Here is a 19877-nt window from a genome sequence, read left to right on the forward strand (position 1 = left end):
TAGACTGTGTTGCCATAGATTAGTAAATCCATTTCTTTTTCAACTGCCACAAGACTTCTGAAGCTAAAACAAAGAAAATCCTCTGTTTAAGAACTCAAGACAATGTTGCAGCTCTAAATTCCTTCAAAATAGTGCAGGAGCATAGAGACAGAAGGGGGAATGGTAAGAAAAAAAAAATCCCCCAACTTGACAATTTAATGACAAAGCATGCAGGTATTTTGAGTTTTTTTATGAAAAATCAAAATTTTTCTTATAGAAGAAGGCAGTTTTATTGGCTAGTTCACATTTGAGGGCAACATTTAGCAAAGCTGTTTAGTAGTCTCATCTGGATGGATTTTTTCCCCTATGGCAGCAGGTACAGCAGTGGATTGCAGCTGGACTCATTTGTCACACTGAGGTCATGGAGGTGTTATGACTGAGAAAAATAATCACATGTATTGCGCTAGAAAAGCATTCCCTTGAGAGAGTGAGGGGATATCACAAACAATTCTACTCCCCTCTAAGGACACCTCATTAGGCAATCTGAAATGGGAAGCCTCAAAGTGGGTTAGAGGGGAGGTTCAGGCAGTTTTTCCTTTGGGAAAAAAAAAACATAAAACGGTGAATCCACTTTGGTGGGTTCACAGGCATGAAAGACTGCTCAGAGAGATTGCAGTGTAGAAAGGATCAGCTACCAGTAACTAAAATGAAATGTTAGAGGAAGGTACTCTATACAGAGTTTAATTATGTCTATTGCCCTCTTCCTAACGCTGCAGATATGACTCAGATACAGATATCAGCTAAACCCACATGCGTTCTAAGCAATTGTTTCGTTTGCTTTTGTGGCCTCTTGATTTATTCCAACAGAGAAAGTACAAAGCTCTCACAGCTGCAGGAATGGAATACTATTTATCCAACATCCTACAACCTGATTGTACTTTATATGCAATAAAAGAAATTACACTCGTGGGTTTGCGCCTATTCTTCAACCTTTTTAAAAGCTCTCTGAATGGATTAGGTGTTTGGAAAACTGGACAGAGAATGTCATGGGCCAGTACTGCAACAAATGTCAATTTTGTTCTGATATTTCATTTGCTAAGAAACGTTTCATTTTGGATTTCTCAGCAGGGTGCAGACAAGCAGAAGCAGGTAGAATCCAAGCTGGCTTCTGCCAGTGCAATGCCCTTCTCACGCATTTTCCAGAGGCAATACGGGAATGAGTTTATTTAGAACTGAAATTAGCTTATTACACTTTTTTATTACTAGCTTCCGACCAGGGGAGCAAGCACTTGCTAATATTCAGAATATGCTGCACAATTTTTTTTTTAACAAGAAATGTCATAAAAACAGTACAATCAGAAGTGTACTCTATTTTTTGGTTAATTTAGACAAGTAACAGAACTTTGCAATAAATACATCAGAATAATGGAACCCATTCTTTTTTTTTGGTGCAGTGATTCCATGAGATTTGCACTCAGTGTGCTGATTACAACATTTCAGTAGTAACTGAAGTAACTGCAGTACTGTATGCACCTGTTTGCTCTGTTTTACTGAGGCTATGCTAGCATTATCATGAAAAAAAAGTATTTCTGAGCATTTTAAAAACCTACAATTTTTATTTATTTCACTGCACTATACCTTTGATCAGTGTCTGACCGTGTAAAGCAGGTCAGGTTTTTTTTGGAGGGGGCAGGATTTCAATGATACGATGGCAAAACCAGCAGAAAGCACAGGAGGGTGGGGATGGCATCAGTTGGGGCAGCCCCTACAGCAGCACCGCTGCTGCCCTCTGAATGATTCATGAGCTCTCCATCAGCCTCCCCAACTTCTGCATTTCAGAAACACGCCAGTGCAGCTGTTTGTAGATGCAACCAGGCTTTGTGTGTTATAAATAATAAATCAGTTACTTAGATAGTAACACACCCAAGCGGTTTCTCTGAACTGGAGCTGTTGTCCAAGTTGTAGAAATGGTAACGGCTTTGTTTCACCTCTGCCTCAAAAGGACTGACAGCAAGGGAAGCCAGAAGCCTGAGAAGAGTTTTCAGGAGGCCACGTGGGCTTGACTTCCATGGACCAGTTACATCACAGAACATCTTTTCAGCTGCACTGCTTTCTCCCCAGTATCCTGCAGGTGACAGCCATCCAGAGAACTTAACCTAAGAAGATGGCAGAAGGTTTGCAGCACTGACAGGCATCAGGGCAGGCTCGTAGCCAGAACTGCATTAGGAGCAGTGGTTGCGTGGCCTGGGACACCACAGGGAATAAACACTAGCGGGAAAGGTCTTCAAGTTCCTCACACCAAGAAGGGAGAACATGATCTGAGCAGCTTCACGACAAACCTGACCAAAAAAATCATGTACTAAATACAAGTGTGCAGCTGCCAGCGCGGGTGAGCGCTCCTGCTGTTCCCAGGCGAAGCGGAGGTGTGAGCAGCAGGAAGCTGCTCCATCTGCAATTCTACACTGCTGCTAGGCTTGAAAAAAAGGGGAAAAAAAAAGGCCTAAATTTTAAAGGAGATTTTTAAAAATCTGTTCTTACTCGGTACTATGTCCTTTAGATGCAATTCATTTCAGTTCATGCTGTGACATCTTTAGAAATACTGAAACTAAGTAATGTGGTGTTTGATTCATTTTGGATAAGCTTACAGAGGGGCTGTCTTGTTGCTTAGGCTGTTGGCAGCCCGTCGGATGAAATGAGCCTTCATTTTTTAATGATGAAGCAATCCTGCCAAAAGAGCACACGGAGAAAAGCAGCCAGCGGGCTGGCTCTGCACTGGTGTCAAAGAGTCAAATTTCTAGCTTCATTATTTATTTAGCTTTTTAAACTGAAGATGGGAGTGATCCCACTTTGCTAGATGGGAAGACTTCAACAAGGCTGTTTACTTCAGATTCTGGCACTGCCATTTCCTTTCTCAGTAATTTGCATTCATTCAAATACATTACTTCTCCAGCTTTCTATCCTCAGACAAATAAGAGGGCTGCACTTCCCATGTGCCATTCCCTGCTTCCCAGGGAGCCAAGACTTGGAGATGTAAGTGTGCTTAAACCACAAGCATCTTTTCATTTCTTCTTCTGGTCCAGATGTTTGCAGAGTTTTGATAAAATCCAACACAGTTTGTGCCCAAACTGGGAGCCTCCAGAGCTGTTTTGCTGCACCCAAGCAGAGGTCACAAATGCAGACATTGCATGGGTTTTGGTCTTGAAAGAACAGCTAAAAGAGTGCATAATTAGAAAAAAGACAAATGATAATCGCATTGAATCATTTTAATGGAAATCATCTAAGGCATTCATTTCAGAAGCAAACAGTCTACATTAAGCTATCAGAAATGTAAATGGCTAAAACCACAGTGGAACATTTAGAAAAAAGCATATTGTCTTAGTATCAAATATCTCCTGTGAAATGTAACCACCTTTTTAGAAGACACAAATAGATTCTTTCACAGAACATACATTGAAATTATCAGAATCAAAGAAGTTCTGTGACTGATGATACTGGTACAATACGGTATAATTCAATTTTCTTAGTCAATCTTTGACAGAAAGATCTTCTTCCATTTATTTCTGTTATGAGAAAGCTCAGGTGTATATGATTCACATGAGAAGTACACAAATTCTCTACAGCCCAAAGCAAAAACAAACTTTGTTTCCTTTCAGCTATATACCACCTTATTTCCTTCATTCTCTTAAGTGTTGATTACATTACTCATTGACATTCAAAGTTTCTGAAAGAGCAAAACAATACACAGTCAATATCATAATACAGATGTGGCTTGAGTGCTCCTCATCAAATGAAAGAGTCTGACTTAGAAACAGTTTGTTAAAAACCTTCATAATTCAACGTATAGAGCTGTCCCCCCAACCCTGACACTGTTTCCAACCCCAAACCATCGTCTCAGTCAGATGGGGCAGCATCTTTTTCCTATTCTCTGGTTTTCCAGAGAAGGAATGTGTGCATGAAGAGAGGAATTTGATAAACGGGTGATAAATGACCAACTTACTGCTGACTCTATAAGGAATATTATCTTGTGCAATATTGCAGACAAGTTTGATTATTGTCAAAAAAATGGACCATGACAAAAAACATAACACCTCATACAATACAGTCTGTTTCCTTTAAGTTTTTTATTCATAACTTTTGGCTTCACTAGAAAAAGTCATTTTTCCCTTAGCGCTCGGAGCTGTGATTTGAGGATGATCTATGAGAGAAGCCACATCCTATTGTGCGGCTCAAACAACCTGGCCTTCTGAAATTAAGAAGTTGTTTTATTCCAGGCAGAAAAAGGTAGTTATATAGAGCCTGAAAGAATAATTTAGCTGGCAATATAGCTGCATGAAGCACAGACAAGAAAACACTAGAGCTTTTCTCCCCCCACATCTTGACTTTCAATCTCAGCTGCATTTACAGTTAGGGCAGAAGGCAGCTTTTGACTTGTAAGCTGATCAGATTTGACCTACAAGTTAGAGAAATGAATATAGAATTCTGTTACTGTTTTTCTAACCATACAGTATTTTGTAAACAGCCTAAAATGTACCAAGTGGGAATAGAATAATAAAATGTAAAGCTTTCATTTACTTCATGCTAAATCTAGAAAAATGCTATCAAAGCCGCTACTCCAATTGTGCAAAGAGATCAAACCAGGACACTTCAGAACTGCCTCCCAGGTTTTGCAGATATTGCCAAAGAAAAAATACTGAAATGAAAAATTGGCTAGCTGTAGATGGACGCCCCTTTCTCTCTCCCTGTGTTCCTCACTTTTTAGATCCATAGCTTCACAAACATCTCTTTTCCTCTCATCCTCCTCTAATGGGGTATATTAGCTCTTAATTGTGCATGCTGCCATACGATCTGTCCTCTGATGTTAGGGCCAAGGCATTTTACTCTCCACCTGTCTTGTTTTTGAGCATTGGTAGTAAAGGCCATCTTGAATGCCAGGCACTAGTGACAAGCAGCAGGATTTCCAGGGCTGCAAACAGTTCCTCAGGCTAGAGGTACTGCGCAGGCTGGATGCTGCATCTTTTCACAGCAACACACTGGCCACCTTTAAGTGATGCACCTGAATAATTTCCTATGTTTTGCTAGCACTTTGTTCAAGCCACAGTGTAAGCAGAACCACATTTAACCTCGAAGTCAGGAAGTCTCCAAAAGGATTCACCTACAGTTACTCCAGCTGAGATGAGCCTGAATCTCAGATTAGGCACCAAGAATCCTCTTCTACCAATTGGGTTGTAGCAGCAATGGAGGTGTGCAACCCTCAGCATGCATGTGTTCAGCTTATTCCTTTTCCACAACTATGTGAGAAGTGAAGCTGGCGTGCATCAGTCATCATTAACTGGCATCCAAATCATCATTTACCATCGTGATTACTACTTTTCCTTAGAGAAACATGTTGCTTATAATTCCCTTCACTTTCACACTGTGGCAACAAATGATGTATATTCAAACTGATATAAAAACCATTAATATGCACAAATATGGAGAAGAATCTGCAAAACAAATAGCAAAAGAAAATAGCTTCTAAAATAGACCAAGACATCCTGCAGTGACATTCAAGAGGAAAAAAGCCTGTTTGTCATTGGAATAATAAACACTACTGGATGCCAAGCAAACACACCACCAAAGGAGAACAAACTTTACTGTATTACTCTCTGTTAGTCCATCTGCCTCCTTCCACTCAGCTTCCCCACCTTGTTTCTGATTTGCCCTGGAGTGACAGTGGTCTCCTGCACTCGCAAAAATTAAAGTATTGTAAAATATTCAGTATATCTACATTACTGATCTATAAAAAACTGATCTATATGCCAGCAGGGCAGATGGCCCAAATACTTGAATAAGGCAAAATGCCCTGGAATGGGTTCATGAGTTTGCACTTAAAGGCTCGAGAGATGGCTACTTCTCAACTGTGGAGTCTTCAGTTACACAAACCATTTCTCAGCCATTTGTGCTATGGGGAACAAGAGTCAGGGACAGATAAGCTGGGGAAGGGTTAACCGCACACCAGCTCACCTCTGTGCAGAACTGCACGAATGGTGTGGGCAATAAAAGTGTGCTGCTAACAGAGAGAAAATGAGTTAGAGAAGAAATGAATACACATGGCTTTACCCAGCAGGAACTTCCCTCCTAATGAAGTCTGTCTGTGCAATTTCACACAGAACTCACTCTAAACTGCGCTTCTCACCACTGGTCAGTTAGTGTAAATTACTGCTGGGTCCGTGTTCTTCTGCCTCCTGGCAATTAGGCTTACTCAATTTAAAGACCATTTTTCTTTCTCATTCTCAGGAAGAAGAGGAAGAAATGCTGCCAACTTATCCACAGAGCTTCAAAACTGCATTTGAGAATAGTGAAACAGAGAAAGTCCCAATGTAATTTACTGCAATACTCATTTTGAACCAATCTTACCCTTTCCAATTTCCTTTTCCTTTTATAACAGGCACCCAACTATGAAAGCCCTAAATTGAGAATAATGAATCAAATAACCTATGTCATGTAATTCAGTTGAAATCTTCTGTTAGCCCTGCTTCCCATGATGCTATTAAAACTTGGGTGTGTCACTGCTCTACTCCATGCATAACGAGTTTTGTCATCCAAGTGGGCAGGATACAGAGAGATGCAATTAACCAACCTAGTGGAAAGCAGTGTTATTGACTCTCTCTGTAGGAAGGAGAGTCTCACTATAGAACTATTCGCAGCTAAATAATCCCAGTTTCATTTTCTTAAACATCCCTAATCAATTCAGGTAAGTATGAAAAAGTAATCTGGAGCAGCCTTAATGTGCCCTCTGAGTAAACGCTTAAACCATAGGTTGATGCTGTGTCCTACTCAGATTAATGGACAATAAAGTATCTTCATTTTTACCAGGTTTGCTTATTATCAAGGAACACAGATAAATATTTGATAGGGGAAGATGTTATTTAGGTTAAACTAAAGTACTCCTCCCTGGTAGATTGCTATTAAACTGAAGAAAGGCATCCAGAAAAGGGAATTAAAGTCTTGGCTAGCATTATGGTCTTAGTTGCAATTTGTTTAAAAACATGGCAAATACAATTCACAAAATTAAATGATTGGGAAGGCAAGCCGTATCTAGATAGGATTGTTGCTCAGTTTCCCATATGTCTTACTGGCAAAAAGCAGCAGCAAGAATCACAGAGTCTGTGTTTGCTATTTCCTTACTGAAAGAGAATTTAAATTTGGCATCACTATCTCCGCTCTGAAGAAAAGGACACTTAGCACATTAGTTCTAAATCTGTCCAATGGATACAGTCTCAACTCAGGGACGGCAACTCATGGTAAATATTAAAATAATTATGAAAGATCAACATAACTAAAAAATCGGTATTGTCCCAAAAATACATTGTTGGTAAGGAAATGTATACCTTGAATCTTCATCCACTATGAATGATATTTGAAGTGCAAATATTGCAAACCTTGATTCAAAAAACTACATAATCACATTTCAACTCCATGGAGACAGTGACTGAACACGTACAGATTTCCCTTGAGTAATGACATTTCATTGAATAGAGTGAGAAGGAGGAACCTATTTTCTTGTTTCCTACATATTTCTCTACAGTGAGAAAATAAGTAAAAAACGAAATATGCCATGCTCCTGAATATTCAAATCTCCAACCAGAATGAAGATGCAAAAAGGAATGAACTACAAGAGCATGTGGTAATAATACTCTGCAAACACTCAAGCTGACATTGATAAAACATGATTTCAGTTTCTTCTTGATTAAAAGACAATGAAGGAAACCACAACTAGCGCTAAAGTTGATTTCCACATGCTTCTGTAAATCAGCTTTATTTTACACCAGACTACCCGCATGAGTTTGGTTACACTGATGAGATAGTCAATGTATTGCTTAGACCATATCCTCATCCAATGCTCAAGGAGCCACAATAGCACGAGTGTTAAAACTCAGGCTGTGCTATTCATTACTTGGAGTAGATTTTCATCACTGCCAAAGATTCATGGCAAGCTAGTTTTTGTTCATGAGCCAGAACATTTTAATTGTTTCTGCTTGAGAAAAGTTTTAATAGATACATCCATTTCCTTTCCAGTCCATTATTTGATTAATAAAAGGATGAAGGAGGCCAGTCCCCCCTGTGTTAGTGCGGTGTTTGACTAGCAAGTGGTTATTAACTGCACAACTACAAGAAAATGTCAAGAGTGGAGTCCATTCCCAGGGGAATTAGCACCAACAAGGTCTGTGTCATTACTTCTGGAAAGCCTGAAGCTTCCAGTGCACCTGATGCAGCTACAGTGTGAGCGCTTTCCAAGATGCCCTGTTCAATACTGTCAGTTCTTCAGAAAAGCAATTCAGAGTTCATGATTTGTTCTAAATCATAAGAACATCATTTACAGCTGCAAGCTGACTTTGTACAGATGTGCACTGTTTAGTTCTGCTCCATGGAAGAGCATATTCACCAAGGCCAGAACTACCAAAATTACAGAGTAGGGAACAGGATAAGAAAAATGTCCCAATCCTAATAGGCACCAGCAATACCCTCTTGTCAGCCACTGAATCATGAGCGACAGAACATGAAGCAGAAAGCAGCATAGGTCTCATCTTCACTACTGCTGGGAATAGCATCCATAACTCTTTGGTACCAGCTATCAGAATGTGTGTTCAGAGGGAAAATGGTCTTCATGAGGTGTGGTGACACAGGAAAATGCCATATAATTGTTTAACTAACGCACTCTCTAAGCATCAAGTTTTAAGCACAGAACTGAGATCCAAAATTCTGGTACTCTGCACATCTAAACCTCAGTGTTTTCAACTAATGTCGAGGATACAGCCATTTTACAGACTTCATTACATTTATACCACTTGAGGCTGTAAGTACTTTAGTCTGAGGAAGAGAAAAACCTATTACTTGACTTTGAAATATTTGCATGCCTTTAAATCTTGCTAAATTTTGAAGGGTGGATAACAGTTCATTCATTCTCCAACTCTGATTCTCCTTCTCCTATTTATTAGCAGCTGTTTCAGAAAATTAAACCATCTGCTCTTTGAAAAATGAGTATTACTGAAAATAAATAGTTTAGCCTTGGCAGTAAGTTCATCCAGACTGCAACTTGTCTTACCACTGCTGCTTCTACTAATAAGATCACAACTACAATATTACTTCTGTCAGGAATCCTCCTAATTGCCTTTAAAAGTGAACTATGGTTCAGACCAAAATTGTCAGCGAGTTGCTGAGAAATCTGTGCTCGGTTTTTCCAAGTGTCTGGAAGAGTGATTTGCTTGTAATGCAGGCTACTTGAGAAAAGTGATGGGCCTAGGTGTTCATTAGTTTAATTAATGTTATTTCAACATAAATAGTAATTGATAGATTGTTAGCAATAGTTTTGTTTTCATAAACTACAAGCAGAAAGGAGAAGTTCCCAGGCTTACATTATGCAAACTCTGAAGCTTCTACTTGGTTGTGCAAACCAAGCAATGGAAAGAAATATTTTACTTCAGTGAACACAGAATGAAACCCTACGTAGATAACTGATAGCACTGACTGGAAAATTGGGGATGATTTACATTCAGCATTATCACTGCAACATTTAGTTCAAAACAGTTCATCACAGAATATATGGGGTTTTGTACATGAAATGCTGTGGGCGGTTCGTTCTCTGTATTCTAACCTCCAGAATCTCTCATCTATGCTATCATTGGTTGCCCAGCATCAGTTTTGGCCTGGAAAGTAAACACAGTCACTGAAGACTGTATTCTAACAGTGCTGCTGTTCTTACTCTTCGCCTGCAAAACCTTTCAAATAAGGATTTCAAAAGGCATTAGGAACACAGTAATCTTCACAAGCTCCTCCTGAGGTAAAATCTCTGGTGAGGTAAAAGGATTTTTCAGATGTTGGAGCCCGCCGTTATCTTCTTAAATGTCTCAGGATGTAATGAAGATGTCAGTGGGATCTTTGTCACTTCTGAAAAATTAGGCCAATTATTTCAGTGCCAACTCACTGCACAGCTTCAGAAATCTGTCCTGGAAAATGTCAGCCCAATACTGGTCTTAGTGAGTCAGTGATAAACAAATTTGCGAGCAGCACAGGCACTCTAAGGGACTGCAGACAGGAGCAGAAACACACTTTTCTTTTTCCTCATGTCCTGTGAAGTGATAAATCTGCACCCTCTCAAAACACAAGGTCCCAAGTAAGCTCCCCCACTTGCCCCAAATCAGGCCATTTCAGCTAAGAATCCCATCTCCCTGCCTCCTACTCTAATGCCTGCAAACTTCTAGCATCATTAACCTCTTTTTCACATAAAAGCCTGCATAAAAGCAGCCCTTTCTTCAGGTTATTTTTCAAAAGACAGTGCATCTCCAGCATAATGGTTAGAGCTCAATTGCACCATTGTTAGTTTTGATGGTCTCTCAGCAGTGAAAACTGGAATGAAGCATCAGATGCCCTATATACACTAGGTGCTGGACATGTTGGAAGCTGTAATACTATACAATACATAAAATCTTTTTCTACTACGCTTCCTGTCTCCTAAGAGTAAAAGCTTACAGCACTGTTAGTTTGGGGGCAAAAGAGCAGAGGATGGGAGCAAACATTTCATTCAGTGGTCACCACTTTGGCTCAGGGGTTAAATAAATGTACCACATTTCTTTCAGGTAGCAAAGAGGAATTATTAAAAAATAAAGCAAAGTGAAAATCAACTGGCTGAATTAAAAATATGTTAATATTTTTATTGACATATTGCATATCAGCAGGAGCAAAATGAAATATTCTTTCTTTCAGAACATGCGATCATTTGTGTTGCCAGAAAACTGTTTTTTGAAGAGAGGAATGTCTCTCTGTCCTTTCCTGTATATGGGATATGCCATCCCCCTAATTATATAACTATAAATTCCACTCTCTCCAATGCAGAGATGTTCACGAGATGCAGATGGCTTCGTAATTCACTAGTGATGGAGGCTAGAGTAATTAGGCTTCCCCTGTGGAACAGAGAGTAATGCCAAATTTTGGTTGATAAATAACTTACTTAAGGAGACTTAAAAATGGCAGAACGGCCTGGGGTAGAAGAGACTTGAAGATCACCCACTTCCAACCCCTCTGCAATGGGCCAGGAGTCACCCACTGGATCAGGCTGCCCCATCCAACCTGGTAATGAACATCTCCAAGAGGACTTGGGTCCTCTTACTGGCTCTACTTCAACCTGCTCTGTGAAACAGGCACCTTTTTTCCCCAACCCCTATCATATCTTCTCCGTCTGTCAAGTTTTGTTTTTAAATCTCTAGGTTCAGAAGTAAACAGATTTTCATCCTATATACAATTCAAATGCAAAGAGTCACAGCTATGACAGAGAAATTCAATGAGACAGCTGGATCACACGCAAAATTGAGATACCATCCAATTTTCATTTCAGATTATCAAAAACCTTATTTTCCGTTGTTCGAGTCAAGCAAAATCCATGTATTCAACACTAAATATCAAGTAGACTGTGAAGCGATATCAGTATCATGTCACTGGAAATACAGATGTACAAACTAAACTAGAAACATTAAATCTTGCGCAATCAGTCAGCAAAGACACACCTTGATGCATGGAAGGTATCCCTCCATACCCCGCAAAGTCCAGCTGGACTAGGAGAATTTAACAGCTTTAGTCAAGGTTTTAAGGCATTAATGTACACATGTATGTGTATTATCAGGATGAATCCCAATGGTCGTTAGTATGTTTTAAATGCTTAACTGAGAAATAGCCTAACTCCAAACATTTGTCACCTTTTACCTCTCAGATGAATTATTTGTCCACATAACCCATTTAAACAAATCACTGGAACCATGTTAGAGAATGCAAAGGACCTAGCAGCAGCACACATTCAGTAGATGATCACAAGGAATAAATCCAAGGTGCAACTTAAAGTACTAAAAGACTATCAGTGGAAAGCTAAGTACACAAATGCTATCAGAAAGAGAAAATTCACTTTGTGGGTGTCTCAGGCCCACGCAGTGTCCTCAAGTTATCCTCTCTGTGTGGTGCAGGGAAATCTATGTTTTCAAGAGGAGCACCCTGACAAACAGGCACAAGAGGAATTCAGAGGCTGGTCAGAGAAGTTTTTCTATTTATTTATTTTATCTATTTTTTCTTGTCACGTGAAGACCATTGAGTTGGGATTTAGAGGTGGTGACTGAGCCATTCTGAGTCTTTTCTGATTGCCTGTGATTGGAGTCGGCCTCATAGCAAAGAGCACAGCATATGATGAACAGGCCGCGAGCAGAGGGGGCCCTAGAATTCACTACTTCTTTAATTAAAACCTGAGCTGGATAAGCTGTTCCTTGCTTTTATTTATTAATAAGGCTGCTTATAAAAGAAACCTTGCATTTTCAGCTCGCACAGTACGTGATGATAACTGTGTGGGAGCTGGCTGATATACCACCTGTCTAGCACTGCTGATCTGCACGTGCCTGCTGAATTAATTCTAGCAACAAAAAGAATAGAAAGGGTATAGATTATGTTGCTTGATATTTTGGTGGCCAAATGAGCTCTTCAAAAAGCTCATTAATTAACTAATTATTTGTATTTTCCCAAGTGTGTAGCTGTTCTCATCTCAGTGGGTTATTTTCATGACTTTTTAAGCTTCTCTTGATCTGAGCCTTTACCCTTCTGATTCACAATGCTTTGGATTAGAAAGGACTCCCTCAGGAGCCTTCTGATCTCACGCCGTTCTGTTGTTATTGTTACTCGTATTGGGCAGATTCATAAGACAGCTATATTTCTATCTGCTAGTTATATCTTTATTTTATTCTGCAGTTAGCTACATCAGGTGTACCTGCACAATGCTAATGGATCTTGCTTTACCCCTCGAAAAAAAAAAACAAACAGAAAAACTACACGAGGACACTCTTTTTCATCTCACCCTACCGAACAGCAGCTGCCTCCCCACCTCCTTCCTGCACCTCATGTAAGAACTACAGACCTCAGTGCAGTCAAAGCTCGAAGTTGAGCCTGTAATTTCTGAATAAATATTCTCTGCAGTGGGTCAGAACCTAGCCACTAAAGTTGACAGTCGCTTTGAATAAAGCCTAATGTGCTTAACTTGATGCTGTTAACTTCCTACTAATACCTGTTTTTCCCCTGAATACTTTTCGTATGTGCAAATTGTAGCAGGCATAGAACTCCCAATGGGTCTTGCTGGAGTCACGGGTTACGCAAATACCTTATTAACTGTAGTCAGAATTGATGTACTCAGCATGATTAACTTGTAGCTCCATTACACAGTTCTTAGGCATTCAAAAAGCAAAATAGCAGTTGAAACAGAAAAGGTTCTTTTAAAGAGAGGAAAAAGAAAAACCTTAAATGGAGATAGATGGGAAAGTATTTGCTTCGATTGTCTTACAACTGCCCTAGTACCATAACAAGAGAACTGATTCATTATAGTTAGCTTCAAAAAGAGGATCAGCAAGCCTTCCAAATTCAGGCTAAGCTGTTTGACCAGGCCAGTTCCTGGATCCAGTTCCAAGATCAATAATTTGCTTCAGTTATTAACTGAATATATCATGAGTTGGCAAAAATACCATGAACTTTTATTCTGTCTTTTTGTACGAACAGTGCAACTGTAAAGCTATCGTGTGATGGAAAGCACAGCAAAAATAGCAGGGTAGCAAAGCCCTAAGCTACAGCAAGTGAGGATTTGCTCAAATGCAACAGCTATGGACACAGAAACAAAGGGGGAAAAAACTGCTTACCCTTAGCAGGCCTCAGGTACGCAGGGATCTCCAGCAAAATACCCTTGCTTCCACTGCCAACCCTTAAATGAGGTCTGGGAAGGGGTGGATCCTGGCTCCAGCCCTTCCGGTCACTTGGGTACATTGCATGCACCTGAGCTCCCCTGGGCTGGCCCTGCCTGCCCACCAGCTGCTCCATCACTGGTGCAAGCCGTGACTCAGCATTTCCACAACAGCAACTAACAGTTTAATCACATCATGCTTTGTGTTCCCCTGCAAGTTACTCAACACAAGCAGGTCACTGCAAACAGCGCAGGGATCCTGCTCTAATTAGTTGCACCCCTTTTTCCTGTCCTTTCTAATTCACCAATTAACAGTTCTGCCACGAGATCAAAGGAGTCAAATGCTCTCTAATTCTGGTATTGGTTAAATGAATGATGAAACACCCGTTTTCAGTTCTGAGTCTTCCATAACACGAGTATTTTCAAAGCCATTTTAAAGTGTAAAGAGTTTACGTTCACAGTGTCCGCAGAATATAATCGCGAGAAGCAGAATTACACTCTTTTGTGTATCCGTAAATGCAACAGGTGGAAGTTGATCATTTATTTTTGCCAGCTCTTTTCAATTTTCTTGAGCATCCGATGTTACGGTAACACCTCTCTTTCAAGCTCACAAGACTTCATTAATTTAGCTATTGATGTTCTTGACAGTCTACAAAACTGACCCCAAGCTAATGGTTCCCTAGTTTCTCTGGAAATTGATTGCTCTGGATCTGATGCCAACAATACAAATTGAGACTGTTTATGAACAAAGTACTTTCTCAAGGCAGCAAATGCCTTACGACTTAGAGGTGGTGCAAAAGGCTGACGTGCACCTGACAGCCTTCTCAGTGCTAACTTAGCAGCCAGAAGGGAGCAGAGCTCTGAGCCAGTGTCGGCCAAGTGGCAGAGCAGAACTGGGAGGTCTGGGCTGTCTCTACTGATGTCAGTGAGTTGAACTGTTCATAGAAAAGATATTAAGATTTTTATCAATCCAAACAAAAAGCAAATTCATTAGCGTCATGAAAGAGTAATTATCTTATTGTCCAGAGGTAGTTATGCAGCTAATGACCTGAAGATGGGAGTGTAATTAGAGCCTTCAGTCATGGGTTTCACTCACCCTAATATCCTTTCCTGTCTCTTCATTTATGTTCCATTCATTAAAATTGCGCAGATCGTTAACTCATTAATAACTGCAGAATGCAAATGCAGTGAGGTAAAGTGAATGTAATGGCTTTTTGGTTATGAAGTACGCACCAATGCTGAGATGATACATTTCTTAACTACCGCTATTAGAGTGCTTCTGTCAGCGAAAGAAGCCCAAGAACAGTCATGCTGACAAGAACCAATATTTAACTTCTAAATAGAAAACTCACCCAGCAGGCAAGTAAGTGAGGGACCAAACAGCTGCTCTAAAAGATACGTCTCACAATGTGCTGGTCTTGCTCCATCTTTCCTGATGCAATCCAGGAAAATACCACCAGTTGCTTGCTGGTGGGAAAGCAGTAGGAGGAGTGCTCAGAGTTGCTGCAGTAATACACTAACTAGCTTCAACGCTTTGCTTTACGGATTGTGACGTATCTGGGGTGCTCTGTATGTTGCTGTTTTGAATAATCCAGTCACTGGTGGCACAACAGCGAACCCAGATCACACCGCTGCCCTTTTCTGGGCAGTTCAGCCAGCTTTGAAAAACGACTATACTTTTACAAGTATCATATCAAAAAATGTTAATTAACAGAGCACTTCATCACATTTTTGGGCACTAATACATCAGATGTAGATGTCATTTTCATTAATAGCCTCCAATATTTATATTTCTCGAGACTCTGAGAAGAGAACTATTAATGGACTTGAGAAGAAGAGATAATTTTCTTGCTGAACGGTGTCTGTGTGATTAAGTGCTCTATCTCTGGTAACAAATGAATGCAACAACCTTTAAATCCTTTCCATACAGACAAATTAATGTATTTCTCATAATAATATTGCTGGAAATCTAGACAGGCCAGTGCATCTTGGTGACTTTCTCTGCATGACTCAGATTTACAGCGCAGCACTGGAAAAAAAAGAAAGGGCTACGATGACAAGTTGACAAACAAGTTAAAATAATATAATTTGTGCTATGTCATTTGCATGCTGTCAGCACACACATAATTCCAAAAATTACTGTGGGTAAATCCATTATAGGTCTGCTAAGCACTGCTGCTGGGGACGTTGAGCCCTGACGCCTCGTCGTCCTTTACGCCCATTAGCAATCTGCATGGCAGAGCTGCATAGCTCTTGACTGAAAGATGAAAGTCACACCTTCTATTCCAGCAGTGCTGCATTTAAATTTGATGTCAATGTTATAGTCCCATCCTAATTTCAAAATCCCTTGTGCTAATAGTGCTTAAGCCTTAACTGCGCGTTTAATCATAAGAATTGCATCATTCCAGTAACTTAGACAGAAAAAAAATGCCATGGACATAGAAATCAAAGCAAATCAAATAGGAAAGAAAAAGAGAAGAAGTAATTCTCTATGATACGGAAAACGGTGCGTATGCTGCTTTCCAACCTACTGGCCAACTGGGCAACTGTGAGGTCCCTGTACGCAACACCCTCACGTTGCTAAATGCTGTGAGCTCAGTAAGGAAACGCATACAGTTTGCCTGCTTCTCCTATGATTTTTGAACTGATGAAAGGACCTCGTGTCATAGAATCATAGAATCATAGAATGAGCTAGGTTGGAAAAGACCTACAAGATCACCTAGTCCAACCATCCACTGCATGTGTCTGCAACTAAACTCAAGGCACATGGCTTTGTGCAGCTGGTTTGGGATTTTTGGACATCTCTGCTCAGAAAACACATAGAAAGCATCCTGTACTTGAAGGGGGAGAGAGAGATTTAACACGGTAATTAAAAATCTTGGCTCCAAACAGAAAATTAACCCTACCTACAGATAGGATTCAGACTGAACATAACCCTACAGGAATATCAATGAACTTGTTAAGGACTTTGGTCACCAAAGAAATAACCATTACAAAGTTTGTGAAATAATTAACTTAAACTGGAAGCTAAGATAGTTAAGAATATTTGGTGTTCAAGCTGAAATGTCAGAAGTACAATGCATATGATCGGCGCGTGGCTCTCTTGCAGTGTAACTTTTTTGAGGAAGCTCAAAATATGAGAATTTGAGCCCAAGTTCACAGACATGGAAGGAAGTCTTACATCTCGCTATAACACATTTGGTACTGAAATTTCTTGAAACTGTTTAAGTCTTTTTGTTAGGGCTGTAGTGCCGAAGAAATGAAACCCTGATTTCATAATTATGGTGCCAGCTGCTATCGCATCGTTAGAACTGGGAAAAAATAGATCTCGCTTTCAGAAAAAGTTGCCCTTTTCACACTGAAAAGTGATTTATTCATAAAATCTTTGAGTGCTTTTTATAAAGAATCCAAAAGTATGAAATAGATCTCGTCCTGCTCCTGACAGCAGCAGGAGTTTTGCTTTTGTATCCAGCTGAATTCTACAGTCTTCACTCAGAAAAGTGATTTGACTGCATCTTATTTAACTGCCATCAAAACTAAATTGATACTGAGGGGAAAAGGAAAACTGAGAAATTAAGATTTTTTTTGACTACAAAACTTCTGTTCATGAACTTGAGGCAGAAATGACTGATCTTTGGATACTTATCTGATCCTTACAGATGCTGTTATTAGCATTCAAGATACCAACACAAAAGCAAGGAGAAGCTCAAAGTGCAGAGCAATGCTGGATCACAGCAGGACCAAGAAAAGGAGACATCTTTGAGATATAAGCGTGCATTTGAGGTGAATGGTGACATCTGAAGGGATTTCTACACTAAGCATCATATTGACTTTTGTTGCATCTTGAGACACTACAGTACTCAATGCCTTTATAATTATACATATTTCATAATCACAGACAACATACTATTGTATTGTATCTTGCATAATTCAATGCTGAAGAGCCCAGTGGACAGATGGAAAATCTTGGAACGTGCCTTGTGAGCCTACCAGGTTTCAGTGCTACTGATATCAGCTATACAGTGCTGGTCAGACCAAGCCATGGCAACATAAGCAGCTGAACACCAGCCTGCTCTCTGCTGTCAGGAACTCCCAGATGTTGACAGTAATTTCATGTTACTTGGGGTTGTGCTTTAGTATTATTTTTAAGGTTTCATCTGGCTGCCCTGGTAGATGATATTCCCTCTTTCAGGTCACCAAATAACATCTGAATTGGCAATCTCCTAAAGCAGTTGGCTTCCATTGCAGATACAATAAGTATCAGCCACATGAAGTGTGTTGCAATGTTATAGCTTTAGCTGCCTGGAAGTCTGCTACGCTCCAAAATGAGAAAGCTTCCTACCTCGAATACACACTGTGGTAAGCCAATGCAATCTCTCTTAAGCTGCAGTAGCAGCAGCAAGCCCATGCTTTCTTGTATAGAAAATTATATAACATATCCACATTGCAGACCTTTAATTTGATCCAGAGACTGATACCATACTGCTTCCAAGCTTTACTTCTTTAAAAAAAAAAAAAAAAAAAGATGGACGGGCTGTGCTAATGTTATCTGACAGTTCTTTGTCCAAGAGAATACCCTCCAATAATGTACAGCCTAAATAGCAAAGATTTTCATGGTTAACATATGTTGAGAATTAAAATGACTAACGGCAGACTGTTATCCAAAGCGACACGCACAGAGTCTGTTTTCCCCAAGTTTATTACACGTCCATACATCTCAAGCTGAGCTCATAAGCAGTCCTCTTTTCTGTGCGTGTACCTGCTTCCACGGTGCAGCAATCCGTGCAGGAACACAGTTCAGTGTTTCAGAGAACCTCATAGTCTGTTGGGCGGCCATCACAAAGCAGCGCTGTTGCACCGAAACAAGGCTCAGCTTGCACCATCTGCCAGGTTCTGCAGCACAGAACAACCTCATGGAGTGGCAGTTATTCACATTAACCCGCTGCAGGTGCTTCCTTGGCTTGCATCTGATTCCATCACTCATTGCATTCTTGAGAAACAATCCCCTCCCTCCTGAGGCAGGCTAACACCTGAAGGGTCCTGAAAGATTTTTACAGGCGTTTTGGATGGTTTCCTTGCAGAACCTAACTTGCAGGTCACGGTGAAAGCTCAGGTCTTCAAAGTACCTCATTTTGGTCAAATTCACTGCTGGGAAACAGAGCCAAGGCACGATTGCTGTGGGCTTTTCTGACAAACACCTCGCTGGCTGCACCCCTCCTGCCTCTTACGCTGCATCACGAGCTGAATAGCACGCAGCTGACTGTATTCTAATCAATAAAGCATTCTAGGAGTGCGCTGTCCAAGTCAGGATCTATTTACATCAAAAGAATTCTAAGGAAAACACCACTTAAGATTTCATAAGAAAGAACATTAATTATCACCTTGAAAATAAATATTTCACCTGCAGTACAAGCAAAAGAAATTACATCCTTTTCCAGAATTAGCTAGCAAGCTCTGAAAACACCTTTCTGCTTTGCACCTGCTGTTCTGTATCAAACAATCAGATAACTGAAATTTCATCAAAGGAACTTCCAAAGTCATTGAAGAGAGAATAAACTAGGTTACAACACTCATTTTGTATACAGTTAAATGCCTTTCATATACCTTTAAGTCATTATTAATCTCTGAATTAGTTTAGAATACATTAACCTTCAAGGTAAATTAGATCAATCAAGAAAACGACTCACAAGACTAGGTCTATCTTTTTTGCTCAAATTCAGAGTGTGTGCCAAGAATGTAACAGCAGGGGGTATAAAGCACTCGGATGCAGCTTCTCTCTGCATGTGTGACATTTATCATAGAGAGGAGCTGGGCATTCATTTTCCTATTCCTGATGCTTATGTATGAAGTTGTTCCTTAGGATAAGAGGAAGCAACGACACCACATGAGAAGAAAAACGTTTATAAACGTGCAAAGGAGAATTATACTGTGAATGCAGAGTGACATGCAGCCCGTGAAAATTAGGTGTAATCATATCCTCAGCTCAACTTATTTCCCCCTCGGAGTTTATTTTAGCCCTGTTTACTTAATTATAGAAGTATTTTTTTAAGGATTGCAGCCAATGTAATTCTACAAACACGGGAGAAACTTGCAAGCTCCGGTTAAAAAGCAGGCATCCAAATCTCCAGCTCTTCTAAATACACTTTCACACTCAAAATCCAGG

At 40.1% G+C, this 19877-nt stretch overlaps 1 long non-coding RNA gene across 1 annotated transcript; it reads right to left on the reverse strand.

Annotated features, from left to right (window-relative positions):
* LOC110408243 lies at positions 1380-13771 on the reverse strand. Its single transcript, XR_002444235.1, has 2 exons — positions 13674-13771; positions 1380-3189 (listed from the first exon to the last, which is right to left on the reverse strand). It is a non-coding gene; the product is annotated as an uncharacterized LOC110408243 (long non-coding RNA).

The sequence above is a fragment of the Numida meleagris genome, chromosome 19 (genome assembly GCF_002078875.1).
Source record: "Numida meleagris isolate 19003 breed g44 Domestic line chromosome 19, NumMel1.0, whole genome shotgun sequence".
In the NCBI taxonomy this organism is placed as follows: Eukaryota; Metazoa; Chordata; class Aves; order Galliformes; family Numididae; genus Numida; species Numida meleagris.